This window comes from Garra rufa, unplaced genomic scaffold (assembly GCF_049309525.1).
Source record: "Garra rufa unplaced genomic scaffold, GarRuf1.0 hap1_unplaced_028, whole genome shotgun sequence".
Lineage (NCBI taxonomy): Eukaryota > Metazoa > Chordata > Actinopteri > Cypriniformes > Cyprinidae > Garra > Garra rufa.
The window spans coordinates 143,026-170,186 of NW_027394303.1; the positions used below are offsets into that span (position 1 = coordinate 143,026).

General features: G+C 40.9%; 38 non-coding genes across 38 annotated transcripts; all 38 read left to right on the plus strand.

Annotated features, from left to right (window-relative positions):
- The first annotated feature begins 709 nt into the window (after positions 1–709).
- LOC141315463 (5S ribosomal RNA) lies at positions 710–828 on the plus strand. Its single transcript, XR_012350949.1, has one exon. It is a non-coding gene; the product is annotated as a 5S ribosomal RNA (ribosomal RNA).
- Positions 829–912: 84 nt separating this feature from the next.
- Positions 913–1,031, plus strand: LOC141315465 (5S ribosomal RNA). The gene has a single exon (XR_012350951.1). It is a non-coding gene; the product is annotated as a 5S ribosomal RNA (ribosomal RNA).
- Positions 1,032–1,115: 84 nt separating this feature from the next.
- LOC141315466 (5S ribosomal RNA) lies at positions 1,116–1,234 on the plus strand. Its single transcript, XR_012350953.1, has one exon. It is a non-coding gene; the product is annotated as a 5S ribosomal RNA (ribosomal RNA).
- A 753-nt stretch (positions 1,235–1,987) lies between these two features.
- On the plus strand, positions 1,988–2,106 carry LOC141315467 (5S ribosomal RNA). Its single transcript, XR_012350954.1, has one exon. It is a non-coding gene; the product is annotated as a 5S ribosomal RNA (ribosomal RNA).
- A 753-nt stretch (positions 2,107–2,859) lies between these two features.
- On the plus strand, positions 2,860–2,978 carry LOC141315468 (5S ribosomal RNA). The gene has a single exon (XR_012350955.1). It is a non-coding gene; the product is annotated as a 5S ribosomal RNA (ribosomal RNA).
- Positions 2,979–3,062: 84 nt separating this feature from the next.
- LOC141315469 (5S ribosomal RNA) lies at positions 3,063–3,181 on the plus strand. Its single transcript, XR_012350956.1, has one exon. It is a non-coding gene; the product is annotated as a 5S ribosomal RNA (ribosomal RNA).
- A 753-nt stretch (positions 3,182–3,934) lies between these two features.
- On the plus strand, positions 3,935–4,053 carry LOC141315470 (5S ribosomal RNA). Its single transcript, XR_012350957.1, has one exon. It is a non-coding gene; the product is annotated as a 5S ribosomal RNA (ribosomal RNA).
- Positions 4,054–4,806: 753 nt separating this feature from the next.
- Positions 4,807–4,925, plus strand: LOC141315472 (5S ribosomal RNA). Its single transcript, XR_012350958.1, has one exon. It is a non-coding gene; the product is annotated as a 5S ribosomal RNA (ribosomal RNA).
- A 753-nt stretch (positions 4,926–5,678) lies between these two features.
- Positions 5,679–5,797, plus strand: LOC141315473 (5S ribosomal RNA). Its single transcript, XR_012350959.1, has one exon. It is a non-coding gene; the product is annotated as a 5S ribosomal RNA (ribosomal RNA).
- Positions 5,798–6,550: 753 nt separating this feature from the next.
- On the plus strand, positions 6,551–6,669 carry LOC141315474 (5S ribosomal RNA). The gene has a single exon (XR_012350960.1). It is a non-coding gene; the product is annotated as a 5S ribosomal RNA (ribosomal RNA).
- Positions 6,670–7,422: 753 nt separating this feature from the next.
- On the plus strand, positions 7,423–7,541 carry LOC141315475 (5S ribosomal RNA). The gene has a single exon (XR_012350961.1). It is a non-coding gene; the product is annotated as a 5S ribosomal RNA (ribosomal RNA).
- An 84-nt stretch (positions 7,542–7,625) lies between these two features.
- LOC141315477 (5S ribosomal RNA) lies at positions 7,626–7,744 on the plus strand. Its single transcript, XR_012350964.1, has one exon. It is a non-coding gene; the product is annotated as a 5S ribosomal RNA (ribosomal RNA).
- Positions 7,745–8,497: 753 nt separating this feature from the next.
- LOC141315478 (5S ribosomal RNA) lies at positions 8,498–8,616 on the plus strand. The gene has a single exon (XR_012350965.1). It is a non-coding gene; the product is annotated as a 5S ribosomal RNA (ribosomal RNA).
- Positions 8,617–9,369: 753 nt separating this feature from the next.
- LOC141315479 (5S ribosomal RNA) lies at positions 9,370–9,488 on the plus strand. The gene has a single exon (XR_012350966.1). It is a non-coding gene; the product is annotated as a 5S ribosomal RNA (ribosomal RNA).
- An 84-nt stretch (positions 9,489–9,572) lies between these two features.
- On the plus strand, positions 9,573–9,691 carry LOC141315480 (5S ribosomal RNA). Its single transcript, XR_012350967.1, has one exon. It is a non-coding gene; the product is annotated as a 5S ribosomal RNA (ribosomal RNA).
- Positions 9,692–10,444: 753 nt separating this feature from the next.
- LOC141315481 (5S ribosomal RNA) lies at positions 10,445–10,563 on the plus strand. The gene has a single exon (XR_012350968.1). It is a non-coding gene; the product is annotated as a 5S ribosomal RNA (ribosomal RNA).
- Positions 10,564–11,316: 753 nt separating this feature from the next.
- On the plus strand, positions 11,317–11,435 carry LOC141315483 (5S ribosomal RNA). Its single transcript, XR_012350969.1, has one exon. It is a non-coding gene; the product is annotated as a 5S ribosomal RNA (ribosomal RNA).
- Positions 11,436–12,188: 753 nt separating this feature from the next.
- LOC141315484 (5S ribosomal RNA) lies at positions 12,189–12,307 on the plus strand. The gene has a single exon (XR_012350970.1). It is a non-coding gene; the product is annotated as a 5S ribosomal RNA (ribosomal RNA).
- A 753-nt stretch (positions 12,308–13,060) lies between these two features.
- LOC141315485 (5S ribosomal RNA) lies at positions 13,061–13,179 on the plus strand. The gene has a single exon (XR_012350971.1). It is a non-coding gene; the product is annotated as a 5S ribosomal RNA (ribosomal RNA).
- A 753-nt stretch (positions 13,180–13,932) lies between these two features.
- On the plus strand, positions 13,933–14,051 carry LOC141315486 (5S ribosomal RNA). The gene has a single exon (XR_012350972.1). It is a non-coding gene; the product is annotated as a 5S ribosomal RNA (ribosomal RNA).
- A 753-nt stretch (positions 14,052–14,804) lies between these two features.
- On the plus strand, positions 14,805–14,923 carry LOC141315487 (5S ribosomal RNA). Its single transcript, XR_012350973.1, has one exon. It is a non-coding gene; the product is annotated as a 5S ribosomal RNA (ribosomal RNA).
- An 84-nt stretch (positions 14,924–15,007) lies between these two features.
- Positions 15,008–15,126, plus strand: LOC141315489 (5S ribosomal RNA). The gene has a single exon (XR_012350976.1). It is a non-coding gene; the product is annotated as a 5S ribosomal RNA (ribosomal RNA).
- Positions 15,127–15,879: 753 nt separating this feature from the next.
- Positions 15,880–15,998, plus strand: LOC141315490 (5S ribosomal RNA). Its single transcript, XR_012350977.1, has one exon. It is a non-coding gene; the product is annotated as a 5S ribosomal RNA (ribosomal RNA).
- A 753-nt stretch (positions 15,999–16,751) lies between these two features.
- LOC141315491 (5S ribosomal RNA) lies at positions 16,752–16,870 on the plus strand. Its single transcript, XR_012350978.1, has one exon. It is a non-coding gene; the product is annotated as a 5S ribosomal RNA (ribosomal RNA).
- An 84-nt stretch (positions 16,871–16,954) lies between these two features.
- LOC141315492 (5S ribosomal RNA) lies at positions 16,955–17,073 on the plus strand. The gene has a single exon (XR_012350979.1). It is a non-coding gene; the product is annotated as a 5S ribosomal RNA (ribosomal RNA).
- Positions 17,074–17,826: 753 nt separating this feature from the next.
- Positions 17,827–17,945, plus strand: LOC141315529 (5S ribosomal RNA). Its single transcript, XR_012351015.1, has one exon. It is a non-coding gene; the product is annotated as a 5S ribosomal RNA (ribosomal RNA).
- A 753-nt stretch (positions 17,946–18,698) lies between these two features.
- Positions 18,699–18,817, plus strand: LOC141315494 (5S ribosomal RNA). Its single transcript, XR_012350980.1, has one exon. It is a non-coding gene; the product is annotated as a 5S ribosomal RNA (ribosomal RNA).
- An 84-nt stretch (positions 18,818–18,901) lies between these two features.
- Positions 18,902–19,020, plus strand: LOC141315495 (5S ribosomal RNA). The gene has a single exon (XR_012350981.1). It is a non-coding gene; the product is annotated as a 5S ribosomal RNA (ribosomal RNA).
- Positions 19,021–19,773: 753 nt separating this feature from the next.
- On the plus strand, positions 19,774–19,892 carry LOC141315496 (5S ribosomal RNA). Its single transcript, XR_012350982.1, has one exon. It is a non-coding gene; the product is annotated as a 5S ribosomal RNA (ribosomal RNA).
- Positions 19,893–20,645: 753 nt separating this feature from the next.
- LOC141315497 (5S ribosomal RNA) lies at positions 20,646–20,764 on the plus strand. Its single transcript, XR_012350983.1, has one exon. It is a non-coding gene; the product is annotated as a 5S ribosomal RNA (ribosomal RNA).
- A 753-nt stretch (positions 20,765–21,517) lies between these two features.
- LOC141315498 (5S ribosomal RNA) lies at positions 21,518–21,636 on the plus strand. Its single transcript, XR_012350984.1, has one exon. It is a non-coding gene; the product is annotated as a 5S ribosomal RNA (ribosomal RNA).
- Positions 21,637–22,389: 753 nt separating this feature from the next.
- Positions 22,390–22,508, plus strand: LOC141315499 (5S ribosomal RNA). Its single transcript, XR_012350986.1, has one exon. It is a non-coding gene; the product is annotated as a 5S ribosomal RNA (ribosomal RNA).
- Positions 22,509–23,261: 753 nt separating this feature from the next.
- LOC141315501 (5S ribosomal RNA) lies at positions 23,262–23,380 on the plus strand. The gene has a single exon (XR_012350988.1). It is a non-coding gene; the product is annotated as a 5S ribosomal RNA (ribosomal RNA).
- Positions 23,381–23,464: 84 nt separating this feature from the next.
- LOC141315502 (5S ribosomal RNA) lies at positions 23,465–23,583 on the plus strand. Its single transcript, XR_012350989.1, has one exon. It is a non-coding gene; the product is annotated as a 5S ribosomal RNA (ribosomal RNA).
- A 753-nt stretch (positions 23,584–24,336) lies between these two features.
- LOC141315503 (5S ribosomal RNA) lies at positions 24,337–24,455 on the plus strand. The gene has a single exon (XR_012350990.1). It is a non-coding gene; the product is annotated as a 5S ribosomal RNA (ribosomal RNA).
- Positions 24,456–25,208: 753 nt separating this feature from the next.
- On the plus strand, positions 25,209–25,327 carry LOC141315505 (5S ribosomal RNA). The gene has a single exon (XR_012350991.1). It is a non-coding gene; the product is annotated as a 5S ribosomal RNA (ribosomal RNA).
- An 84-nt stretch (positions 25,328–25,411) lies between these two features.
- Positions 25,412–25,530, plus strand: LOC141315506 (5S ribosomal RNA). The gene has a single exon (XR_012350992.1). It is a non-coding gene; the product is annotated as a 5S ribosomal RNA (ribosomal RNA).
- Positions 25,531–26,283: 753 nt separating this feature from the next.
- Positions 26,284–26,402, plus strand: LOC141315508 (5S ribosomal RNA). The gene has a single exon (XR_012350994.1). It is a non-coding gene; the product is annotated as a 5S ribosomal RNA (ribosomal RNA).
- The last annotated feature ends 759 nt before the right edge of the window (positions 26,403–27,161 follow it).

Here is a 27,161-nt window from a genome sequence, read left to right on the forward strand (position 1 = left end):
AGACGTGTTTTACCGCTCTATTTATTACAATCATTTAAATGTATTATAGAGTTTTAAGTGTTTTACATGTTTTTTAGGCCATTTTATTACTCTTAACATTTTAAGTGAGTGTGTGTCTTTAAAAAATGGATGGTTGGCCTGCCATGTGACTAGACACATGACAGGAAGCAGGAAGTACAACTGTATAAGAGAGCAGCATGACAAACAAAGGACAGTCACCAAACTGTTGGATTGAGGAGTTGCTAATTTTAGAGCTCACCTTTCCATTCACCACCTGCAAACTTTGGATTACACTTTCTGTGGATTGTATATACACCGGTGGACACTCACATTGGACTTATCAACACACTGGGATTCTTGGACTGTTTTTAGGGTATGGACAAATGAACTGTATTCTTTTAACAGCGTTTACCTCGTTTTATCGTGTTGTTTTAAAGTCTTTTATGTGAACCTTGTAAATAAACCAAATCTATTTAAACCAATCTTCTTTTATGTCTCATTCTTTTAACCACTAGTCATCTCTCACAGTTAAATCTGACCCCATTTTAGTCTTGTAACTCGGCTGATAAGGCCGATTGTTACACTTGGATGGGAGACCGCCTGGGATTACCAGGTGCTGTAAGCTTTTGCCTTTTCTTCACTATTTATATAATATGCTGGCTTTTACGGAGGCTGATCTTTAAATAGCCCACTTTTTGGAGCAGCCCTCGCTTACGGCCATACCGCGCTGAGAGCGCCCGATCTCGTCTGATCTCGGAAGCTAAGCAGCGTCGGGCCTGCTTAGTACTTGGATGGGAGACCGCCTGGGAATACCAGGTGCTGTAAGCTTTTGCCTTTTCTTCACTATTTATATAATATGCTGGCTTTTACGGAGGCTGATCTTTAAATAGCCCACTTTTTGGAGCAGCCCTCGCTTACGGCCATACCGCGCTGAGAGCGCCCGATCTCGTCTGATCTCGGAAGCTAAGCAGCGTCGGGCCTGCTTAGTACTTGGATGGGAGACCGCCTGGGAATACCAGGTGCTGTAAGCTTTTGCCTTTTCTTCACTATTTATATAATATGCTGGCTTTTACGGAGGCTGATCTTTAAATAGCCCACTTTTTGGAGCAGCCCTCGCTTACGGCCATACCGCGCTGAGAGCGCCCGATCTCGTCTGATCTCGGAAGCTAAGCAGCGTCGGGCCTGCTTAGTACTTGGATGGGAGACCGCCTGGGAATACCAGGTGCTGTAAGCTTTTGCCTTTTCTTCACTATTTATATAATATGCTGGCTTTTAGAAAGACGTGTTTTACCGCTCTATTTATTACAATCATTTAAATGTATTATAGAGTTTTAAGTGTTTTACATGTTTTTTAGGCCATTTTATTACTCTTAACATTTTAAGTGAGTGTGTGTCTTTAAAAAATGGATGGTTGGCCTGCCATGTGACTAGACACATGACAGGAAGCAGGAAGTACAACTGTATAAGAGAGCAGCATGACAAACAAAGGACAGTCACCAAACTGTTGGATTGAGGAGTTGCTAATTTTAGAGCTCACCTTTCCATTCACCACCTGCAAACTTTGGATTACACTTTCTGTGGATTGTATATACACCGGTGGACACTCACATTGGACTTATCAACACACTGGGATTCTTGGACTGTTTTTAGGGTATGGACAAATGAACTGTATTCTTTTAACAGCGTTTACCTCGTTTTATCGTGTTGTTTTAAAGTCTTTTATGTGAACCTTGTAAATAAACCAAATCTATTTAAACCAATCTTCTTTTATGTCTCATTCTTTTAACCACTAGTCATCTCTCACAGTTAAATCTGATCCCATTTTAGTCTTGTAACTCGGCTGATAAGGCCGATTGTTACACTTGGATGGGAGACCGCCTGGGAATACCAGGTGCTGTAAGCTTTTGCCTTTTCTTCACTATTTATATAATATGCTGGCTTTTACGGAGGCTGATCTTTAAATAGCCCACTTTTTGGAGCAGCCCTCGCTTACGGCCATACCGCGCTGAGAGCGCCCGATCTCGTCTGATCTCGGAAGCTAAGCAGCGTCGGGCCTGCTTAGTACTTGGATGGGAGACCGCCTGGGAATACCAGGTGCTGTAAGCTTTTGCCTTTTCTTCACTATTTATATAATATGCTGGCTTTTAGAAAGACGTGTTTTACCGCTCTATTTATTACAATCATTTAAATGTATTATAGAGTTTTAAGTGTTTTACATGTTTTTTAGGCCATTTTATTACTCTTAACATTTTAAGTGAGTGTGTGTCTTTAAAAAATGGATGGTTGGCCTGCCATGTGACTAGACACATGACAGGAAGCAGGAAGTACAACTGTATAAGAGAGCAGCATGACAAACAAAGGACAGTCACCAAACTGTTGGATTGAGGAGTTGCTAATTTTAGAGCTCACCTTTCCATTCACCACCTGCAAACTGTGGATTACACTTTCTGTGGATTGTATATACACCGGTGGACACTCACATTGGACTTATCAACACACTGGGATTCTTGGACTGTTTTTAGGGTATGGACAAATGAACTGTATTCTTTTAACAGCGTTTACCTCGTTTTATCGTGTTGTTTTAAAGTCTTTTATGTGAACCTTGTAAATAAACCAAATCTATTTAAACCAATCTTCTTTTATGTCTCATTCTTTTAACCACTAGTCATCTCTCACAGTTAAATCTGATCCCATTTTAGTCTTGTAACTCGGCTGATAAGGCCGATTGTTACACTTGGATGGGAGACCGCCTGGGAATACCAGGTGCTGTAAGCTTTTGCCTTTTCTTCACTATTTATATAATATGCTGGCTTTTACGGAGGCTGATCTTTAAATAGCCCACTTTTTGGAGCAGCCCTCGCTTACGGCCATACCGCGCTGAGAGCGCCCGATCTCGTCTGATCTCGGAAGCTAAGCAGCGTCGGGCCTGCTTAGTACTTGGATGGGAGACCGCCTGGGAATACCAGGTGCTGTAAGCTTTTGCCTTTTCTTCACTATTTATATAATATGCTGGCTTTTACGGAGGCTGATCTTTAAATAGCCCACTTTTTGGAGCAGCCCTCGCTTACGGCCATACCGCGCTGAGAGCGCCCGATCTCGTCTGATCTCGGAAGCTAAGCAGCGTCGGGCCTGCTTAGTACTTGGATGGGAGACCGCCTGGGAATACCAGGTGCTGTAAGCTTTTGCCTTTTCTTCACTATTTATATAATATGCTGGCTTTTAGAAAGACGTGTTTTACCGCTCTATTTATTACAATCATTTAAATGTATTATAGAGTTTTAAGTGTTTTACATGTTTTTTAGGCCATTTTATTACTCTTAACATTTTAAGTGAGTGTGTGTCTTTAAAAAATGGATGGTTGGCCTGCCATGTGACTAGACACATGACAGGAAGCAGGAAGTACAACTGTATAAGAGAGCAGCATGACAAACAAAGGACAGTCACCAAACTGTTGGATTGAGGAGTTGCTAATTTTAGAGCTCACCTTTCCATTCACCACCTGCAAACTGTGGATTACACTTTCTGTGGATTGTATATACACCGGTGGACACTCACATTGGACTTATCAACACACTGGGATTCTTGGACTGTTTTTAGGGTATGGACAAATGAACTGTATTCTTTTAACAGCGTTTACCTCGTTTTATCGTGTTGTTTTAAAGTCTTTTATGTGAACCTTGTAAATAAACCAAATCTATTTAAACCAATCTTCTTTTATGTCTCATTCTTTTAACCACTAGTCATCTCTCACAGTTAAATCTGACCCCATTTTAGTCTTGTAACTCGGCTGATAAGGCCGATTGTTACACTTGGATGGGAGACCGCCTGGGAATACCAGGTGCTGTAAGCTTTTGCCTTTTCTTCACTATTTATATAATATGCTGGCTTTTACGGAGGCTGATCTTTAAATAGCCCACTTTTTGGAGCAGCCCTCGCTTACGGCCATACCGCGCTGAGAGCGCCCGATCTCGTCTGATCTCGGAAGCTAAGCAGCGTCGGGCCTGCTTAGTACTTGGATGGGAGACCGCCTGGGAATACCAGGTGCTGTAAGCTTTTGCCTTTTCTTCACTATTTATATAATATGCTGGCTTTTAGAAAGACGTGTTTTACCGCTCTATTTATTACAATCATTTAAATGTATTATAGAGTTTTAAGTGTTTTACATGTTTTTTAGGCCATTTTATTACTCTTAACATTTTAAGTGAGTGTGTGTCTTTAAAAAATGGATGGTTGGCCTGCCATGTGACTAGACACATGACAGGAAGCAGGAAGTACAACTGTATAAGAGAGCAGCATGACAAACAAAGGACAGTCACCAAACTGTTGGATTGAGGAGTTGCTAATTTTAGAGCTCACCTTTCCATTCACCACCTGCAAACTTTGGATTACACTTTCTGTGGATTGTATATACACCGGTGGACACTCACATTGGACTTATCAACACACTGGGATTCTTGGACTGTTTTTAGGGTATGGACAAATGAACTGTATTCTTTTAACAGCGTTTACCTCGTTTTATCGTGTTGTTTTAAAGTCTTTTATGTGAACCTTGTAAATAAACCAAATCTATTTAAACCAATCTTCTTTTATGTCTCATTCTTTTAACCACTAGTCATCTCTCACAGTTAAATCTGACCCCATTTTAGTCTTGTAACTCGGCTGATAAGGCCGATTGTTACACTTGGATGGGAGACCGCCTGGGAATACCAGGTGCTGTAAGCTTTTGCCTTTTCTTCACTATTTATATAATATGCTGGCTTTTACGGAGGCTGATCTTTAAATAGCCCACTTTTTGGAGCAGCCCTCGCTTACGGCCATACCGCGCTGAGAGCGCCCGATCTCGTCTGATCTCGGAAGCTAAGCAGCGTCGGGCCTGCTTAGTACTTGGATGGGAGACCGCCTGGGAATACCAGGTGCTGTAAGCTTTTGCCTTTTCTTCACTATTTATATAATATGCTGGCTTTTAGAAAGACGTGTTTTACCGCTCTATTTATTACAATCATTTAAATGTATTATAGAGTTTTAAGTGTTTTACATGTTTTTTAGGCCATTTTATTACTCTTAACATTTTAAGTGAGTGTGTGTCTTTAAAAAATGGATGGTTGGCCTGCCATGTGACTAGACACATGACAGGAAGCAGGAAGTACAACTGTATAAGAGAGCAGCATGACAAACAAAGGACAGTCACCAAACTGTTGGATTGAGGAGTTGCTAATTTTAGAGCTCACCTTTCCATTCACCACCTGCAAACTTTGGATTACACTTTCTGTGGATTGTATATACACCGGTGGACACTCACATTGGACTTATCAACACACTGGGATTCTTGGACTGTTTTTAGGGTATGGACAAATGAACTGTATTCTTTTAACAGCGTTTACCTCGTTTTATCGTGTTGTTTTAAAGTCTTTTATGTGAACCTTGTAAATAAACCAAATCTATTTAAACCAATCTTCTTTTATGTCTCATTCTTTTAACCACTAGTCATCTCTCACAGTTAAATCTGACCCCATTTTAGTCTTGTAACTCGGCTGATAAGGCCGATTGTTACACTTGGATGGGAGACCGCCTGGGAATACCAGGTGCTGTAAGCTTTTGCCTTTTCTTCACTATTTATATAATATGCTGGCTTTTACGGAGGCTGATCTTTAAATAGCCCACTTTTTGGAGCAGCCCTCGCTTACGGCCATACCGCGCTGAGAGCGCCCGATCTCGTCTGATCTCGGAAGCTAAGCAGCGTCGGGCCTGCTTAGTACTTGGATGGGAGACCGCCTGGGAATACCAGGTGCTGTAAGCTTTTGCCTTTTCTTCACTATTTATATAATATGCTGGCTTTTAGAAAGACGTGTTTTACCGCTCTATTTATTACAATCATTTAAATGTATTATAGAGTTTTAAGTGTTTTACATGTTTTTTAGGCCATTTTATTACTCTTAACATTTTAAGTGAGTGTGTGTCTTTAAAAAATGGATGGTTGGCCTGCCATGTGACTAGACACATGACAGGAAGCAGGAAGTACAACTGTATAAGAGAGCAGCATGACAAACAAAGGACAGTCACCAAACTGTTGGATTGAGGAGTTGCTAATTTTAGAGCTCACCTTTCCATTCACCACCTGCAAACTTTGGATTACACTTTCTGTGGATTGTATATACACCGGTGGACACTCACATTGGACTTATCAACACACTGGGATTCTTGGACTGTTTTTAGGGTATGGACAAATGAACTGTATTCTTTTAACAGCGTTTACCTCGTTTTATCGTGTTGTTTTAAAGTCTTTTATGTGAACCTTGTAAATAAACCAAATCTATTTAAACCAATCTTCTTTTATGTCTCATTCTTTTAACCACTAGTCATCTCTCACAGTTAAATCTGACCCCATTTTAGTCTTGTAACTCGGCTGATAAGGCCGATTGTTACACTTGGATGGGAGACCGCCTGGGATTACCAGGTGCTGTAAGCTTTTGCCTTTTCTTCACTATTTATATAATATGCTGGCTTTTACGGAGGCTGATCTTTAAATAGCCCACTTTTTGGAGCAGCCCTCGCTTACGGCCATACCGCGCTGAGAGCGCCCGATCTCGTCTGATCTCGGAAGCTAAGCAGCGTCGGGCCTGCTTAGTACTTGGATGGGAGACCGCCTGGGAATACCAGGTGCTGTAAGCTTTTGCCTTTTCTTCACTATTTATATAATATGCTGGCTTTTAGAAAGACGTGTTTTACCGCTCTATTTATTACAATCATTTAAATGTATTATAGAGTTTTAAGTGTTTTACATGTTTTTTAGGCCATTTTATTACTCTTAACATTTTAAGTGAGTGTGTGTCTTTAAAAAATGGATGGTTGGCCTGCCATGTGACTAGACACATGACAGGAAGCAGGAAGTACAACTGTATAAGAGAGCAGCATGACAAACAAAGGACAGTCACCAAACTGTTGGATTGAGGAGTTGCTAATTTTAGAGCTCACCTTTCCATTCACCACCTGCAAACTTTGGATTACACTTTCTGTGGATTGTATATACACCGGTGGACACTCACATTGGACTTATCAACACACTGGGATTCTTGGACTGTTTTTAGGGTATGGACAAATGAACTGTATTCTTTTAACAGCGTTTACCTCGTTTTATCGTGTTGTTTTAAAGTCTTTTATGTGAACCTTGTAAATAAACCAAATCTATTTAAACCAATCTTCTTTTATGTCTCATTCTTTTAACCACTAGTCATCTCTCACAGTTAAATCTGATCCCATTTTAGTCTTGTAACTCGGCTGATAAGGCCGATTGTTACACTTGGATGGGAGACCGCCTGGGAATACCAGGTGCTGTAAGCTTTTGCCTTTTCTTCACTATTTATATAATATGCTGGCTTTTACGGAGGCTGATCTTTAAATAGCCCACTTTTTGGAGCAGCCCTCGCTTACGGCCATACCGCGCTGAGAGCGCCCGATCTCGTCTGATCTCGGAAGCTAAGCAGCGTCGGGCCTGCTTAGTACTTGGATGGGAGACCGCCTGGGAATACCAGGTGCTGTAAGCTTTTGCCTTTTTTTCACTATTTATATAATATGCTGGCTTTTACGGAGGCTGATCTTTAAATAGCCCACTTTTTGGAGCAGCCCTCGCTTACGGCCATACCGCGCTGAGAGCGCCCGATCTCGTCTGATCTCGGAAGCTAAGCAGCGTCGGGCCTGCTTAGTACTTGGATGGGAGACCGCCTGGGAATACCAGGTGCTGTAAGCTTTTGCCTTTTCTTCACTATTTATATAATATGCTGGCTTTTAGAAAGACGTGTTTTACCGCTCTATTTATTACAATCATTTAAATGTATTATAGAGTTTTAAGTGTTTTACATGTTTTTTAGGCCATTTTATTACTCTTAACATTTTAAGTGAGTGTGTGTCTTTAAAAAATGGATGGTTGGCCTGCCATGTGACTAGACACATGACAGGAAGCAGGAAGTACAACTGTATAAGAGAGCAGCATGACAAACAAAGGACAGTCACCAAACTGTTGGATTGAGGAGTTGCTAATTTTAGAGCTCACCTTTCCATTCACCACCTGCAAACTGTGGATTACACTTTCTGTGGATTGTATATACACCGGTGGACACTCACATTGGACTTATCAACACACTGGGATTCTTGGACTGTTTTTAGGGTATGGACAAATGAACTGTATTCTTTTAACAGCGTTTACCTCGTTTTATCGTGTTGTTTTAAAGTCTTTTATGTGAACCTTGTAAATAAACCAAATCTATTTAAACCAATCTTCTTTTATGTCTCATTCTTTTAACCACTAGTCATCTCTCACAGTTAAATCTGACCCCATTTTAGTCTTGTAACTCGGCTGATAAGGCCGATTGTTACACTTGGATGGGAGACCGCCTGGGAATACCAGGTGCTGTAAGCTTTTGCCTTTTCTTCACTATTTATATAATATGCTGGCTTTTACGGAGGCTGATCTTTAAATAGCCCACTTTTTGGAGCAGCCCTCGCTTACGGCCATACCGCGCTGAGAGCGCCCGATCTCGTCTGATCTCGGAAGCTAAGCAGCGTCGGGCCTGCTTAGTACTTGGATGGGAGACCGCCTGGGAATACCAGGTGCTGTAAGCTTTTGCCTTTTCTTCACTATTTATATAATATGCTGGCTTTTAGAAAGACGTGTTTTACCGCTCTATTTATTACAATCATTTAAATGTATTATAGAGTTTTAAGTGTTTTACATGTTTTTTAGGCCATTTTATTACTCTTAACATTTTAAGTGAGTGTGTGTCTTTAAAAAATGGATGGTTGGCCTGCCATGTGACTAGACACATGACAGGAAGCAGGAAGTACAACTGTATAAGAGAGCAGCATGACAAACAAAGGACAGTCACCAAACTGTTGGATTGAGGAGTTGCTAATTTTAGAGCTCACCTTTCCATTCACCACCTGCAAACTGTGGATTACACTTTCTGTGGATTGTATATACACCGGTGGACACTCACATTGGACTTATCAACACACTGGGATTCTTGGACTGTTTTTAGGGTATGGACAAATGAACTGTATTCTTTTAACAGCGTTTACCTCGTTTTATCGTGTTGTTTTAAAGTCTTTTATGTGAACCTTGTAAATAAACCAAATCTATTTAAACCAATCTTCTTTTATGTCTCATTCTTTTAACCACTAGTCATCTCTCACAGTTAAATCTGATCCCATTTTAGTCTTGTAACTCGGCTGATAAGGCCGATTGTTACACTTGGATGGGAGACCGCCTGGGAATACCAGGTGCTGTAAGCTTTTGCCTTTTCTTCACTATTTATATAATATGCTGGCTTTTACGGAGGCTGATCTTTAAATAGCCCACTTTTTGGAGCAGCCCTCGCTTACGGCCATACCGCGCTGAGAGCGCCCGATCTCGTCTGATCTCGGAAGCTAAGCAGCGTCGGGCCTGCTTAGTACTTGGATGGGAGACCGCCTGGGAATACCAGGTGCTGTAAGCTTTTGCCTTTTCTTCACTATTTATATAATATGCTGGCTTTTACGGAGGCTGACCTTTAAATAGCCCACTTTTTGGAGCAGCCCTCGCTTACGGCCATACCGCGCTGAGAGCGCCCGATCTCGTCTGATCTCGGAAGCTAAGCAGCGTCGGGCCTGCTTAGTACTTGGATGGGAGACCGCCTGGGAATACCAGGTGCTGTAAGCTTTTGCCTTTTCTTCACTATTTATATAATATGCTGGCTTTTAGAAAGACGTGTTTTACCGCTCTATTTATTACAATCATTTAAATGTATTATAGAGTTTTAAGTGTTTTACATGTTTTTTAGGCCATTTTATTACTCTTAACATTTTAAGTGAGTGTGTGTCTTTAAAAAATGGATGGTTGGCCTGCCATGTGACTAGACACATGACAGGAAGCAGGAAGTACAACTGTATAAGAGAGCAGCATGACAAACAAAGGACAGTCACCAAACTGTTGGATTGAGGAGTTGCTAATTTTAGAGCTCACCTTTCCATTCACCACCTGCAAACTTTGGATTACACTTTCTGTGGATTGTATATACACCGGTGGACACTCACATTGGACTTATCAACACACTGGGATTCTTGGACTGTTTTTAGGGTATGGACAAATGAACTGTATTCTTTTAACAGCGTTTACCTCGTTTTATCGTGTTGTTTTAAAGTCTTTTATGTGAACCTTGTAAATAAACCAAATCTATTTAAACCAATCTTCTTTTATGTCTCATTCTTTTAACCACTAGTCATCTCTCACAGTTAAATCTGATCCCATTTTAGTCTTGTAACTCGGCTGATAAGGCCGATTGTTACACTTGGATGGGAGACCGCCTGGGAATACCAGGTGCTGTAAGCTTTTGCCTTTTCTTCACTATTTATATAATATGCTGGCTTTTACGGAGGCTGATCTTTAAATAGCCCACTTTTTGGAGCAGCCCTCGCTTACGGCCATACCGCGCTGAGAGCGCCCGATCTCGTCTGATCTCGGAAGCTAAGCAGCGTCGGGCCTGCTTAGTACTTGGATGGGAGACCGCCTGGGAATACCAGGTGCTGTAAGCTTTTGCCTTTTCTTCACTATTTATATAATATGCTGGCTTTTAGAAAGACGTGTTTTACCGCTCTATTTATTACAATCATTTAAATGTATTATAGAGTTTTAAGTGTTTTACATGTTTTTTAGGCCATTTTATTACTCTTAACATTTTAAGTGAGTGTGTGTCTTTAAAAAATGGATGGTTGGCCTGCCATGTGACTAGACACATGACAGGAAGCAGGAAGTACAACTGTATAAGAGAGCAGCATGACAAACAAAGGACAGTCACCAAACTGTTGGATTGAGGAGTTGCTAATTTTAGAGCTCACCTTTCCATTCACCACCTGCAAACTTTGGATTACACTTTCTGTGGATTGTATATACACCGGTGGACACTCACATTGGACTTATCAACACACTGGGATTCTTGGACTGTTTTTAGGGTATGGACAAATGAACTGTATTCTTTTAACAGCGTTTACCTCGTTTTATCGTGTTGTTTTAAAGTCTTTTATGTGAACCTTGTAAATAAACCAAATCTATTTAAACCAATCTTCTTTTATGTCTCATTCTTTTAACCACTAGTCATCTCTCACAGTTAAATCTGACCCCATTTTAGTCTTGTAACTCGGCTGATAAGGCCGATTGTTACACTTGGATGGGAGACCGCCTGGGATTACCAGGTGCTGTAAGCTTTTGCCTTTTCTTCACTATTTATATAATATGCTGGCTTTTACGGAGGCTGATCTTTAAATAGCCCACTTTTTGGAGCAGCCCTCGCTTACGGCCATACCGCGCTGAGAGCGCCCGATCTCGTCTGATCTCGGAAGCTAAGCAGCGTCGGGCCTGCTTAGTACTTGGATGGGAGACCGCCTGGGAATACCAGGTGCTGTAAGCTTTTGCCTTTTCTTCACTATTTATATAATATGCTGGCTTTTAGAAAGACGTGTTTTACCGCTCTATTTATTACAATCATTTAAATGTATTATAGAGTTTTAAGTGTTTTACATGTTTTTTAGGCCATTTTATTACTCTTAACATTTTAAGTGAGTGTGTGTCTTTAAAAAATGGATGGTTGGCCTGCCATGTGACTAGACACATGACAGGAAGCAGGAAGTACAACTGTATAAGAGAGCAGCATGACAAACAAAGGACAGTCACCAAACTGTTGGATTGAGGAGTTGCTAATTTTAGAGCTCACCTTTCCATTCACCACCTGCAAACTTTGGATTACACTTTCTGTGGATTGTATATACACCGGTGGACACTCACATTGGACTTATCAACACACTGGGATTCTTGGACTGTTTTTAGGGTATGGACAAATGAACTGTATTCTTTTAACAGCGTTTACCTCGTTTTATCGTGTTGTTTTAAAGTCTTTTATGTGAACCTTGTAAATAAACCAAATCTATTTAAACCAATCTTCTTTTATGTCTCATTCTTTTAACCACTAGTCATCTCTCACAGTTAAATCTGACCCCATTTTAGTCTTGTAACTCGGCTGATAAGGCCGATTGTTACACTTGGATGGGAGACCGCCTGGGATTACCAGGTGCTGTAAGCTTTTGCCTTTTCTTCACTATTTATATAATATGCTGGCTTTTACGGAGGCTGATCTTTAAATAGCCCACTTTTTGGAGCAGCCCTCGCTTACGGCCATACCGCGCTGAGAGCGCCCGATCTCGTCTGATCTCGGAAGCTAAGCAGCGTCGGGCCTGCTTAGTACTTGGATGGGAGACCGCCTGGGAATACCAGGTGCTGTAAGCTTTTGCCTTTTCTTCACTATTTATATAATATGCTGGCTTTTAGAAAGACGTGTTTTACCGCTCTATTTATTACAATCATTTAAATGTATTATAGAGTTTTAAGTGTTTTACATGTTTTTTAGGCCATTTTATTACTCTTAACATTTTAAGTGAGTGTGTGTCTTTAAAAAATGGATGGTTGGCCTGCCATGTGACTAGACACATGACAGGAAGCAGGAAGTACAACTGTATAAGAGAGCAGCATGACAAACAAAGGACAGTCACCAAACTGTTGGATTGAGGAGTTGCTAATTTTAGAGCTCACCTTTCCATTCACCACCTGCAAACTTTGGATTACACTTTCTGTGGATTGTATATACACCGGTGGACACTCACATTGGACTTATCAACACACTGGGATTCTTGGACTGTTTTTAGGGTATGGACAAATGAACTGTATTCTTTTAACAGCGTTTACCTCGTTTTATCGTGTTGTTTTAAAGTCTTTTATGTGAACCTTGTAAATAAACCAAATCTATTTAAACCAATCTTCTTTTATGTCTCATTCTTTTAACCACTAGTCATCTCTCACAGTTAAATCTGACCCCATTTTAGTCTTGTAACTCGGCTGATAAGGCCGATTGTTACACTTGGATGGGAGACCGCCTGGGATTACCAGGTGCTGTAAGCTTTTGCCTTTTCTTCACTATTTATATAATATGCTGGCTTTTACGGAGGCTGATCTTTAAATAGCCCACTTTTTGGAGCAGCCCTCGCTTACGGCCATACCGCGCTGAGAGCGCCCGATCTCGTCTGATCTCGGAAGCTAAGCAGCGTCGGGCCTGCTTAGTACTTGGATGGGAGACCGCCTGGGAATACCAGGTGCTGTAAGCTTTTGCCTTTTCTTCACTATTTATATAATATGCTGGCTTTTAGAAAGACGTGTTTTACCGCTCTATTTATTACAATCATTTAAATGTATTATAGAGTTTTAAGTGTTTTACATGTTTTTTAGGCCATTTTATTACTCTTAACATTTTAAGTGAGTGTGTGTCTTTAAAAAATGGATGGTTGGCCTGCCATGTGACTAGACACATGACAGGAAGCAGGAAGTACAACTGTATAAGAGAGCAGCATGACAAACAAAGGACAGTCACCAAACTGTTGGATTGAGGAGTTGCTAATTTTAGAGCTCACCTTTCCATTCACCACCTGCAAACTTTGGATTACACTTTCTGTGGATTGTATATACACCGGTGGACACTCACATTGGACTTATCAACACACTGGGATTCTTGGACTGTTTTTAGGGTATGGACAAATGAACTGTATTCTTTTAACAGCGTTTACCTCGTTTTATCGTGTTGTTTTAAAGTCTTTTATGTGAACCTTGTAAATAAACCAAATCTATTTAAACCAATCTTCTTTTATGTCTCATTCTTTTAACCACTAGTCATCTCTCACAGTTAAATCTGACCCCATTTTAGTCTTGTAACTCGGCTGATAAGGCCGATTGTTACACTTGGATGGGAGACCGCCTGGGATTACCAGGTGCTGTAAGCTTTTGCCTTTTCTTCACTATTTATATAATATGCTGGCTTTTACGGAGGCTGATCTTTAAATAGCCCACTTTTTGGAGCAGCCCTCGCTTACGGCCATACCGCGCTGAGAGCGCCCGATCTCGTCTGATCTCGGAAGCTAAGCAGCGTCGGGCCTGCTTAGTACTTGGATGGGAGACCGCCTGGGAATACCAGGTGCTGTAAGCTTTTGCCTTTTCTTCACTATTTATATAATATGCTGGCTTTTAGAAAGACGTGTTTTACCGCTCTATTTATTACAATCATTTAAATGTATTATAGAGTTTTAAGTGTTTTACATGTTTTTTAGGCCATTTTATTACTCTTAACATTTTAAGTGAGTGTGTGTCTTTAAAAAATGGATGGTTGGCCTGCCATGTGACTAGACACATGACAGGAAGCAGGAAGTACAACTGTATAAGAGAGCAGCATGACAAACAAAGGACAGTCACCAAACTGTTGGATTGAGGAGTTGCTAATTTTAGAGCTCACCTTTCCATTCACCACCTGCAAACTTTGGATTACACTTTCTGTGGATTGTATATACACCGGTGGACACTCACATTGGACTTATCAACACACTGGGATTCTTGGACTGTTTTTAGGGTATGGACAAATGAACTGTATTCTTTTAACAGCGTTTACCTCGTTTTATCGTGTTGTTTTAAAGTCTTTTATGTGAACCTTGTAAATAAACCAAATCTATTTAAACCAATCTTCTTTTATGTCTCATTCTTTTAACCACTAGTCATCTCTCACAGTTAAATCTGATCCCATTTTAGTCTTGTAACTCGGCTGATAAGGCCGATTGTTACACTTGGATGGGAGACCGCCTGGGAATACCAGGTGCTGTAAGCTTTTGCCTTTTCTTCACTATTTATATAATATGCTGGCTTTTACGGAGGCTGATCTTTAAATAGCCCACTTTTTGGAGCAGCCCTCGCTTACGGCCATACCGCGCTGAGAGCGCCCGATCTCGTCTGATCTCGGAAGCTAAGCAGCGTCGGGCCTGCTTAGTACTTGGATGGGAGACCGCCTGGGAATACCAGGTGCTGTAAGCTTTTGCCTTTTCTTCACTATTTATATAATATGCTGGCTTTTACGGAGGCTGATCTTTAAATAGCCCACTTTTTGGAGCAGCCCTCGCTTACGGCCATACCGCGCTGAGAGCGCCCGATCTCGTCTGATCTCGGAAGCTAAGCAGCGTCGGGCCTGCTTAGTACTTGGATGGGAGACCGCCTGGGAATACCAGGTGCTGTAAGCTTTTGCCTTTTCTTCACTATTTATATAATATGCTGGCTTTTAGAAAGACGTGTTTTACCGCTCTATTTATTACAATCATTTAAATGTATTATAGAGTTTTAAGTGTTTTACATGTTTTTTAGGCCATTTTATTACTCTTAACATTTTAAGTGAGTGTGTGTCTTTAAAAAATGGATGGTTGGCCTGCCATGTGACTAGACACATGACAGGAAGCAGGAAGTACAACTGTATAAGAGAGCAGCATGACAAACAAAGGACAGTCACCAAACTGTTGGATTGAGGAGTTGCTAATTTTAGAGCTCACCTTTCCATTCACCACCTGCAAACTTTGGATTACACTTTCTGTGGATTGTATATACACCGGTGGACACTCACATTGGACTTATCAACACACTGGGATTCTTGGACTGTTTTTAGGGTATGGACAAATGAACTGTATTCTTTTAACAGCGTTTACCTCGTTTTATCGTGTTGTTTTAAAGTCTTTTATGTGAACCTTGTAAATAAACCAAATCTATTTAAACCAATCTTCTTTTATGTCTCATTCTTTTAACCACTAGTCATCTCTCACAGTTAAATCTGACCCCATTTTAGTCTTGTAACTCGGCTGATAAGGCCGATTGTTACACTTGGATGGGAGACCGCCTGGGATTACCAGGTGCTGTAAGCTTTTGCCTTTTCTTCACTATTTATATAATATGCTGGCTTTTACGGAGGCTGATCTTTAAATAGCCCACTTTTTGGAGCAGCCCTCGCTTACGGCCATACCGCGCTGAGAGCGCCCGATCTCGTCTGATCTCGGAAGCTAAGCAGCGTCGGGCCTGCTTAGTACTTGGATGGGAGACCGCCTGGGAATACCAGGTGCTGTAAGCTTTTGCCTTTTCTTCACTATTTATATAATATGCTGGCTTTTAGAAAGACGTGTTTTACCGCTCTATTTATTACAATCATTTAAATGTATTATAGAGTTTTAAGTGTTTTACATGTTTTTTAGGCCATTTTATTACTCTTAACATTTTAAGTGAGTGTGTGTCTTTAAAAAATGGATGGTTGGCCTGCCATGTGACTAGACACATGACAGGAAGCAGGAAGTACAACTGTATAAGAGAGCAGCATGACAAACAAAGGACAGTCACCAAACTGTTGGATTGAGGAGTTGCTAATTTTAGAGCTCACCTTTCCATTCACCACCTGCAAACTTTGGATTACACTTTCTGTGGATTGTATATACACCGGTGGACACTCACATTGGACTTATCAACACACTGGGATTCTTGGACTGTTTTTAGGGTATGGACAAATGAACTGTATTCTTTTAACAGCGTTTACCTCGTTTTATCGTGTTGTTTTAAAGTCTTTTATGTGAACCTTGTAAATAAACCAAATCTATTTAAACCAATCTTCTTTTATGTCTCATTCTTTTAACCACTAGTCATCTCTCACAGTTAAATCTGATCCCATTTTAGTCTTGTAACTCGGCTGATAAGGCCGATTGTTACACTTGGATGGGAGACCGCCTGGGAATACCAGGTGCTGTAAGCTTTTGCCTTTTCTTCACTATTTATATAATATGCTGGCTTTTACGGAGGCTGATCTTTAAATAGCCCACTTTTTGGAGCAGCCCTCGCTTACGGCCATACCGCGCTGAGAGCGCCCGATCTCGTCTGATCTCGGAAGCTAAGCAGCGTCGGGCCTGCTTAGTACTTGGATGGGAGACCGCCTGGGAATACCAGGTGCTGTAAGCTTTTGCCTTTTCTTCACTATTTATATAATATGCTGGCTTTTACGGAGGCTGATCTTTAAATAGCCCACTTTTTGGAGCAGCCCTCGCTTACGGCCATACCGCGCTGAGAGCGCCCGATCTCGTCTGATCTCGGAAGCTAAGCAGCGTCGGGCCTGCTTAGTACTTGGATGGGAGACCGCCTGGGAATACCAGGTGCTGTAAGCTTTTGCCTTTTCTTCACTATTTATATAATATGCTGGCTTTTAGAAAGACGTGTTTTACCGCTCTATTTATTACAATCATTTAAATGTATTATAGAGTTTTAAGTGTTTTACATGTTTTTTAGGCCATTTTATTACTCTTAACATTTTAAGTGAGTGTGTGTCTTTAAAAAATGGATGGTTGGCCTGCCATGTGACTAGACACATGACAGGAAGCAGGAAGTACAACTGTATAAGAGAGCAGCATGACAAACAAAGGACAGTCACCAAACTGTTGGATTGAGGAGTTGCTAATTTTAGAGCTCACCTTTCCATTCACCACCTGCAAACTGTGGATTACACTTTCTGTGGATTGTATATACACCGGTGGACACTCACATTGGACTTATCAACACACTGGGATTCTTGGACTGTTTTTAGGGTATGGACAAATGAACTGTATTCTTTTAACAGCGTTTACCTCGTTTTATCGTGTTGTTTTAAAGTCTTTTATGTGAACCTTGTAAATAAACCAAATCTATTTAAACCAATCTTCTTTTATGTCTCATTCTTTTAACCACTAGTCATCTCTCACAGTTAAATCTGACCCCATTTTAGTCTTGTAACTCGGCTGATAAGGCCGATTGTTACACTTGGATGGGAGACCGCCTGGGAATACCAGGTGCTGTAAGCTTTTGCCTTTTCTTCACTATTTATATAATATGCTGGCTTTTACGGAGGCTGATCTTTAAATAGCCCACTTTTTGGAGCAGCCCTCGCTTACGGCCATACCGCGCTGAGAGCGCCCGATCTCGTCTGATCTCGGAAGCTAAGCAGCGTCGGGCCTGCTTAGTACTTGGATGGGAGACCGCCTGGAAATACCAGGTGCTGTAAGCTTTTGCCTTTTCTTCACTATTTATATAATATGCTGGCTTTTAGAAAGACGTGTTTTACCGCTCTATTTATTACAATCATTTAAATGTATTATAGAGTTTTAAGTGTTTTACATGTTTTTTAGGCCATTTTATTACTCTTAACATTTTAAGTGAGTGTGTGTCTTTAAAAAATGGATGGTTGGCCTGCCATGTGACTAGACACATGACAGGAAGCAGGAAGTACAACTGTATAAGAGAGCAGCATGACAAACAAAGGACAGTCACCAAACTGTTGGATTGAGGAGTTGCTAATTTTAGAGCTCACCTTTCCATTCACCACCTGCAAACTGTGGATTACACTTTCTGTGGATTGTATATACACCGGTGGACACTCACATTGGACTTATCAACACACTGGGATTCTTGGACTGTTTTTAGGGTATGGACAAATGAACTGTATTCTTTTAACAGCGTTTACCTCGTTTTATCGTGTTGTTTTAAAGTCTTTTATGTGAACCTTGTAAATAAACCAAATCTATTTAAACCAATCTTCTTTTATGTCTCATTCTTTTAACCACTAGTCATCTCTCACAGTTAAATCTGATCCCATTTTAGTCTTGTAACTCGGCTGATAAGGCCGATTGTTACACTTGGATGGGAGACCGCCTGGGAATACCAGGTGCTGTAAGCTTTTGCCTTTTCTTCACTATTTATATAATATGCTGGCTTTTACGGAGGCTGATCTTTAAATAGCCCACTTTTTGGAGCAGCCCTCGCTTACGGCCATACCGCGCTGAGAGCGCCCGATCTCGTCTGATCTCGGAAGCTAAGCAGCGTCGGGCCTGCTTAGTACTTGGATGGGAGACCGCCTGGGAATACCAGGTGCTGTAAGCTTTTGCCTTTTCTTCACTATTTATATAATATGCTGGCTTTTACGGAGGCTGACCTTTAAATAGCCCACTTTTTGGAGCAGCCCTCGCTTACGGCCATACCGCGCTGAGAGCGCCCGATCTCGTCTGATCTCGGAAGCTAAGCAGCGTCGGGCCTGCTTAGTACTTGGATGGGAGACCGCCTGGGAATACCAGGTGCTGTAAGCTTTTGCCTTTTCTTCACTATTTATATAATATGCTGGCTTTTAGAAAGACGTGTTTTACCGCTCTATTTATTACAATCATTTAAATGTATTATAGAGTTTTAAGTGTTTTACATGTTTTTTAGGCCATTTTATTACTCTTAACATTTTAAGTGAGTGTGTGTCTTTAAAAAATGGATGGTTGGCCTGCCATGTGACTAGACACATGACAGGAAGCAGGAAGTACAACTGTATAAGAGAGCAGCATGACAAACAAAGGACAGTCACCAAACTGTTGGATTGAGGAGTTGCTAATTTTAGAGCTCACCTTTCCATTCACCACCTGCAAACTTTGGATTACACTTTCTGTGGATTGTATATACACCGGTGGACACTCACATTGGACTTATCAACACACTGGGATTCTTGGACTGTTTTTAGGGTATGGACAAATGAACTGTATTCTTTTAACAGCGTTTACCTCGTTTTATCGTGTTGTTTTAAAGTCTTTTATGTGAACCTTGTAAATAAACCAAATCTATTTAAACCAATCTTCTTTTATGTCTCATTCTTTTAACCACTAGTCATCTCTCACAGTTAAATCTGATCCCATTTTAGTCTTGTAACTCGGCTGATAAGGCCGATTGTTACACTTGGATGGGAGACCGCCTGGGAATACCAGGTGCTGTAAGCTTTTGCCTTTTCTTCACTATTTATATAATATGCTGGCTTTTACGGAGGCTGATCTTTAAATAGCCCACTTTTTGGAGCAGCCCTCGCTTACGGCCATACCGCGCTGAGAGCGCCCGATCTCGTCTGATCTCGGAAGCTAAGCAGCGTCGGGCCTGCTTAGTACTTGGATGGGAGACCGCCTGGGAATACCAGGTGCTGTAAGCTTTTGCCTTTTCTTCACTATTTATATAATATGCTGGCTTTTAGAAAGACGTGTTTTACCGCTCTATTTATTACAATCATTTAAATGTATTATAGAGTTTTAAGTGTTTTACATGTTTTTTAGGCCATTTTATTACTCTTAACATTTTAAGTGAGTGTGTGTCTTTAAAAAATGGATGGTTGGCCTGCCATGTGACTAGACACATGACAGGAAGCAGGAAGTACAACTGTATAAGAGAGCAGCATGACAAACAAAGGACAGTCACCAAACTGTTGGATTGAGGAGTTGCTAATTTTAGAGCTCACCTTTCCATTCACCACCTGCAAACTTTGGATTACACTTTCTGTGGATTGTATATACACCGGTGGACACTCACATTGGACTTATCAACACACTGGGATTCTTGGACTGTTTTTAGGGTATGGACAAATGAACTGTATTCTTTTAACAGCGTTTACCTCGTTTTATCGTGTTGTTTTAAAGTCTTTTATGTGAACCTTGTAAATAAACCAAATCTATTTAAACCAATCTTCTTTTATGTCTCATTCTTTTAACCACTAGTCATCTCTCACAGTTAAATCTGACCCCATTTTAGTCTTGTAACTCGGCTGATAAGGCCGATTGTTACACTTGGATGGGAGACTGCCTGGGATTACCAGGTGCTGTAAGCTTTTGCCTTTTCTTCACTATTTATATAATATGCTGGCTTTTACGGAGGCTGATCTTTAAATAGCCCACTTTTTGGAGCAGCCCTCGCTTACGGCCATACCGCGCTGAGAGCGCCCGATCTCGTCTGATCTCGGAAGCTAAGCAGCGTCGGGCCTGCTTAGTACTTGGATGGGAGACCGCCTGGGAATACCAGGTGCTGTAAGCTTTTGCCTTTTCTTCACTATTTATATAATATGCTGGCTTTTAGAAAGACGTGTTTTACCGCTCTATTTATTACAATCATTTAAATGTATTATAGAGTTTTAAGTGTTTTACATGTTTTTTAGGCCATTTTATTACTCTTAACATTTTAAGTGAGTGTGTGTCTTTAAAAAATGGATGGTTGGCCTGCCATGTGACTAGACACATGACAGGAAGCAGGAAGTACAACTGTATAAGAGAGCAGCATGACAAACAAAGGACAGTCACCAAACTGTTGGATTGAGGAGTTGCTAATTTTAGAGCTCACCTTTCCATTCACCACCTGCAAACTTTGGATTACACTTTCTGTGGATTGTATATACACCGGTGGACACTCACATTGGACTTATCAACACACTGGGATTCTTGGACTGTTTTTAGGGTATGGACAAATGAACTGTATTCTTTTAACAGCGTTTACCTCGTTTTATCGTGTTGTTTTAAAGTCTTTTATGTGAACCTTGTAAATAAACCAAATCTATTTAAACCAATCTTCTTTTATGTCTCATTCTTTTAACCACTAGTCATCTCTCACAGTTAAATCTGACCCCATTTTAGTCTTGTAACTCGGCTGATAAGGCCGATTGTTACACTTGGATGGGAGACCGCCTGGGATTACCAGGTGCTGTAAGCTTTTGCCTTTTCTTCACTATTTATATAATATGCTGGCTTTTACGGAGGCTGATCTTTAAATAGCCCACTTTTTGGAGCAGCCCTCGCTTACGGCCATACCGCGCTGAGAGCGCCCGATCTCGTCTGATCTCGGAAGCTAAGCAGCGTCGGGCCTGCTTAGTACTTGGATGGGAGACCGCCTGGGAATACCAGGTGCTGTAAGCTTTTGCCTTTTCTTCACTATTTATATAATATGCTGGCTTTTAGAAAGACGTGTTTTACCGCTCTATTTATTACAATCATTTAAATGTATTATAGAGTTTTAAGTGTTTTACATGTTTTTTAGGCCATTTTATTACTCTTAACATTTTAAGTGAGTGTGTGTCTTTAAAAAATGGATGGTTGGCCTGCCATGTGACTAGACACATGACAGGAAGCAGGAAGTACAACTGTATAAGAGAGCAGCATGACAAACAAAGGACAGTCACCAAACTGTTGGATTGAGGAGTTGCTAATTTTAGAGCTCACCTTTCCATTCACCACCTGCAAACTTTGGATTACACTTTCTGTGGATTGTATATACACCGGTGGACACTCACATTGGACTTATCAACACACTGGGATTCTTGGACTGTTTTTAGGGTATGGACAAATGAACTGTATTCTTTTAACAGCGTTTACCTCGTTTTATCGTGTTGTTTTAAAGTCTTTTATGTGAACCTTGTAAATAAACCAAATCTATTTAAACCAATCTTCTTTTATGTCTCATTCTTTTAACCACTAGTCATCTCTCACAGTTAAATCTGACCCCATTTTAGTCTTGTAACTCGGCTGATAAGGCCGATTGTTACACTTGGATGGGAGACCGCCTGGGATTACCAGGTGCTGTAAGCTTTTGCCTTTTCTTCACTATTTATATAATATGCTGGCTTTTACGGAGGCTGATCTTTAAATAGCCCACTTTTTGGAGCAGCCCTCGCTTACGGCCATACCGCGCTGAGAGCGCCCGATCTCGTCTGATCTCGGAAGCTAAGCAGCGTCGGGCCTGCTTAGTACTTGGATGGGAGACCGCCTGGGAATACCAGGTGCTGTAAGCTTTTGCCTTTTCTTCACTATTTATATAATATGCTGGCTTTTAGAAAGACGTGTTTTACCGCTCTATTTATTACAATCATTTAAATGTATTATAGAGTTTTAAGTGTTTTACATGTTTTTTAGGCCATTTTATTACTCTTAACATTTTAAGTGAGTGTGTGTCTTTAAAAAATGGATGGTTGGCCTGCCATGTGACTAGACACATGACAGGAAGCAGGAAGTACAACTGTATAAGAGAGCAGCATGACAAACAAAGGACAGTCACCAAACTGTTGGATTGAGGAGTTGCTAATTTTAGAGCTCACCTTTCCATTCACCACCTGCAAACTTTGGATTACACTTTCTGTGGATTGTATATACACCGGTGGACACTCACATTGGACTTATCAACACACTGGGATTCTTGGACTGTTTTTAGGGTATGGACAAATGAACTGTATTCTTTTAACAGCGTTTACCTCGTTTTATCGTGTTGTTTTAAAGTCTTTTATGTGAACCTTGTAAATAAACCAAATCTATTTAAACCAATCTTCTTTTATGTCTCATTCTTTTAACCACTAGTCATCTCTCACAGTTAAATCTGATCCCATTTTAGTCTTGTAACTCGGCTGATAAGGCCGATTGTTACACTTGGATGGGAGACCGCCTGGGAATACCAGGTGCTGTAAGCTTTTGCCTTTTCTTCACTATTTATATAATATGCTGGCTTTTACGGAGGCTGATCTTTAAATAGCCCACTTTTTGGAGCAGCCCTCGCTTACGGCCATACCGCGCTGAGAGCGCCCGATCTCGTCTGATCTCGGAAGCTAAGCAGCGTCGGGCCTGCTTAGTACTTGGATGGGAGACCGCCTGGGAATACCAGGTGCTGTAAGCTTTTGCCTTTTCTTCACTATTTATATAATATGCTGGCTTTTACGGAGGCTGATCTTTAAATAGCCCACTTTTTGGAGCAGCCCTCGCTTACGGCCATACCGCGCTGAGAGCGCCCGATCTCGTCTGATCTCGGAAGCTAAGCAGCGTCGGGCCTGCTTAGTACTTGGATGGGAGACCGCCTGGGAATACCAGGTGCTGTAAGCTTTTGCCTTTTCTTCACTATTTATATAATATGCTGGCTTTTAGAAAGACGTGTTTTACCGCTCTATTTATTACAATCATTTAAATGTATTATAGAGTTTTAAGTGTTTTACATGTTTTTTAGGCCATTTTATTACTCTTAACATTTTAAGTGAGTGTGTGTCTTTAAAAAATGGATGGTTGGCCTGCCATGTGACTAGACACATGACAGGAAGCAGGAAGTACAACTGTATAAGAGAGCAGCATGACAAACAAAGGACAGTCACCAAACTGTTGGATTGAGGAGTTGCTAATTTTAGAGCTCACCTTTCCATTCACCACCTGCAAACTTTGGATTACACTTTCTGTGGATTGTATATACACCGGTGGACACTCACATTGGACTTATCAACACACTGGGATTCTTGGACTGTTTTTAGGGTATGGACAAATGAACTGTATTCTTTTAACAGCGTTTACCTCGTTTTATCGTGTTGTTTTAAAGTCTTTTATGTGAACCTTGTAAATAAACCAAATCTATTTAAACCAATCTTCTTTTATGTCTCATTCTTTTAACCACTAGTCATCTCTCACAGTTAAATCTGACCCCATTTTAGTCTTGTAACTCGGCTGATAAGGCCGATTGTTACACTTGGATGGGAGACCGCCTGGGATTACCAGGTGCTGTAAGCTTTTGCCTTTTCTTCACTATTTATATAATATGCTGGCTTTTACGGAGGCTGATCTTTAAATAGCCCACTTTTTGGAGCAGCCCTCGCTTACGGCCATACCGCGCTGAGAGCGCCCGATCTCGTCTGATCTCGGAAGCTAAGCAGCGTCGGGCCTGCTTAGTACTTGGATGGGAGACCGCCTGGGAATACCAGGTGCTGTAAGCTTTTGCCTTTTCTTCACTATTTATATAATATGCTGGCTTTTAGAAAGACGTGTTTTACCGCTCTATTTATTACAATCATTTAAATGTATTATAGAGTTTTAAGTGTTTTACATGTTTTTTAGGCCATTTTATTACTCTTAACATTTTAAGTGAGTGTGTGTCTTTAAAAAATGGATGGTTGGCCTGCCATGTGACTAGACACATGACAGGAAGCAGGAAGTACAACTGTATAAGAGAGCAGCATGACAAACAAAGGACAGTCACCAAACTGTTGGATTGAGGAGTTGCTAATTTTAGAGCTCACCTTTCCATTCACCACCTGCAAACTTTGGATTACACTTTCTGTGGATTGTATATACACCGGTGGACACTCACATTGGACTTATCAACACACTGGGATTCTTGGACTGTTTTTAGGGTATGGACAAATGAACTGTATTCTTTTAACAGCGTTTACCTCGTTTTATCGTGTTGTTTTAAAGTCTTTTATGTGAACCTTGTAAATAAACCAAATCTATTTAAACCAATCTTCTTTTATGTCTCATTCTTTTAACCACTAGTCATCTCTCACAGTTAAATCTGATCCCATTTTAGTCTTGTAACTCGGCTGATAAGGCCGATTGTTACACTTGGATGGGAGACCGCCTGGGAATACCAGGTGCTGTAAGCTTTTGCCTTTTCTTCACTATTTATATAATATGCTGGCTTTTACGGAGGCTGATCTTTAAATAGCCCACTTTTTGGAGCAGCCCTCGCTTACGGCCATACCGCGCTGAGAGCGCCCGATCTCGTCTGATCTCGGAAGCTAAGCAGCGTCGGGCCTGCTTAGTACTTGGATGGGAGACCGCCTGGGAATACCAGGTGCTGTAAGCTTTTGCCTTTTCTTCACTATTTATATAATATGCTGGCTTTTACGGAGGCTGATCTTTAAATAGCCCACTTTTTGGAGCAGCCCTCGCTTACGGCCATACCGCGCTGAGAGCGCCCGATCTCGTCTGATCTCGGAAGCTAAGCAGCGTCGGGCCTGCTTAGTACTTGGATGGGAGACCGCCTGGGAATACCAGGTGCTGTAAGCTTTTGCCTTTTCTTCACTATTTATATAATATGCTGGCTTTTAGAAAGACGTGTTTTACCGCTCTATTTATTACAATCATTTAAATGTATTATAGAGTTTTAAGTGTTTTACATGTTTTTTAGGCCATTTTATTACTCTTAACATTTTAAGTGAGTGTGTGTCTTTAAAAAATGGATGGTTGGCCTGCCATGTGACTAGACACATGACAGGAAGCAGGAAGTACAACTGTATAAGAGAGCAGCATGACAAACAAAGGACAGTCACCAAACTGTTGGATTGAGGAGTTGCTAATTTTAGAGCTCACCTTTCCATTCACCACCTGCAAACTTTGGATTACACTTTCTGTGGATTGTATATACACCGGTGGACACTCACATTGGACTTATCAACACACTGGGATTCTTGGACTGTTTTTAGGGTATGGACAAATGAACTGTATTCTTTTAACAGCGTTTACCTCGTTTTATCGTGTTGTTTTAAAGTCTTTTATGTGAACCTTGTAAATAAACCAAATCTATTTAAACCAATCTTCTTTTATGTCTCATTCTTTTAACCACTAGTCATCTCTCACAGTTAAATCTGACCCCATTTTAGTCTTGTAACTCGGCTGATAAGGCCGATTGTTACACTTGGATGGGAGACCGCCTGGGATTACCAGGTGCTGTAAGCTTTTGCCTTTTCTTCACTATTTATATAATATGCTGGCTTTTACGGAGGCTGATCTTTAAATAGCCCACTTTTTGGAGCAGCCCTCGCTTACGGCCATACCGCGCTGAGAGCGCCCGATCTCGTCTGATCTCGGAAGCTAAGCAGCGTCGGGCCTGCTTAGTACTTGGATGGGAGACCGCCTGGGAATACCAGGTGCTGTAAGCTTTTGCCTTTTCTTCACTATTTATATAATATGCTGGCTTTTAGAAAGACGTGTTTTACCGCTCTATTTATTACAATCATTTAAATGTATTATAGAGTTTTAAGTGTTTTACATGTTTTTTAGGCCATTTTATTACTCTTAACATTTTAAGTGAGTGTGTGTCTTTAAAAAATGGATGGTTGGCCTGCCATGTGACTAGACACATGACAGGAAGCAGGAAGTACAACTGTATAAGAGAGCAGCATGACAAACAAAGGACAGTCACCAAACTGTTGGATTGAGGAGTTGCTAATTTTAGAGCTCACCTTTCCATTCACCACCTGCAAACTTTGGATTACACTTTCTGTGGATTGTATATACACCGGTGGACACTCACATTGGACTTATCAACACACTGGGATTCTTGGACTGTTTTTAGGGTATGGACAAATGAACTGTATTCTTTTAACAGCGTTTACCTCGTTTTATCGTGTTGTTTTAAAGTCTTTTATGTGAACCTTGTAAATAAACCAAATCTATTTAAACCAATCTTCTTTTATGTCTCATTCTTTTAACCACTAGTCATCTCTCACAGTTAAATCTGACCCCATTTTAGTCTTGTAACTCGGCTGATAAGGCCGATTGTTACACTTGGATGGGAGACCGCCTGGGATTACCAGGTGCTGTAAGCTTTTGCCTTTTCTTCACTATTTATATAATATGCTGGCTTTTACGGAGGCTGATCTTTAAATAGCCCACTTTTTGGAGCAGCCCTCGCTTAC